Source organism: Orycteropus afer, unplaced genomic scaffold (assembly GCF_000298275.1).
Source record: "Orycteropus afer afer isolate SDZICR_OR568_19922 unplaced genomic scaffold, OryAfe1.0 scaffold00237, whole genome shotgun sequence".
In the NCBI taxonomy this organism is placed as follows: domain Eukaryota; kingdom Metazoa; phylum Chordata; class Mammalia; order Tubulidentata; family Orycteropodidae; genus Orycteropus; species Orycteropus afer.
The window spans coordinates 2,425,684-2,426,593 of record NW_006921824.1 but is presented as its reverse complement, the minus strand read 5'-3'; the positions used below and the strand labels follow the sequence as shown (position 1 = coordinate 2,426,593).

Genomic DNA, 910 nt, shown 5'->3' with positions numbered 1-910 from the left:
CACCTGGGGATCGTATTAAAATGTAGCTTCTGGTTCAGTATAGCCCAAGAAGAAATGCAAATTCTCAGCAGGGGTTGAACCAAAATGAACTGGTTGAAAGCCCCGCACTACAGTGAGTGCCAAGCCTCCCACATGCTCACAATGCTCTAATGAGAAGGGCGATCACAGACTGTTTTTCTGTGGGATTGTACAATGATACCTACTTCTCAGAGGATCCCCACTCCCAACCCCTTCCTCAGGGCAGCATCAGCTGCCAGGGAGCTGTCAGTGACCTAGAAGCCTATGTATTAACTCTCCTGGACAACCCAAGTAGCTTTTTCCAAACCCTGAGCTTCAAAGATTTCTATCCATAGAATAGTGATCCTAGAACATGTTTCTTTCCAGAACTGGCCTTTTGCCAGCTGATCTCACTAGTCCAGAGTCTAGCTCACTTGAGGTGGTGGGGAGAGTTATTCAACATCTGATCTCTTTCTCATCAACCAGCAGTGGTAAACACCTGATGACTCTTTGAAAGCAAGGTCAAAAGTACATCCAAATACTTTTTATTAAAGGGAGGAGGCATGGGGATAAAAGATACTCTGCAGTGCTTGTTTGGGCAGCATATATACTAAAATTAGAACGATACAGAGAAGATTAGCATGGCTCCTGCCAAGGATGACATGCAAATTCATGAAGTGCTCCATATTTTTTAAAACAAATTTGCTCTGTAAATTTGCACCCAAAGCACGGGGGAAAAAAAAAGACACTATAAGATAATTTTTTGGGGAAAAAAAGATACTCTGCAGCCCTAAATAGAATGAGGTTAATCTAAATGAACCAATATTAAGAAATGTCTAAATATGTTAAATGATAAAAGCAAAATTTGCAAAATAGTATATATACCATGAGCTCACTTTTATAACCCTATAAA

The 910-nt window shown here is 40.5% G+C and overlaps 1 non-coding gene across 1 annotated transcript; it reads left to right on the top strand.

Moving 5' to 3' along the window:
- The first annotated feature begins 583 nt into the window (after positions 1-583).
- Positions 584-689, top strand: LOC122150789. The gene has a single exon (XR_006163853.1). It is a non-coding gene; the product is annotated as a U6 spliceosomal RNA (small nuclear RNA).
- The last annotated feature ends 221 nt before the right edge of the window (positions 690-910 follow it).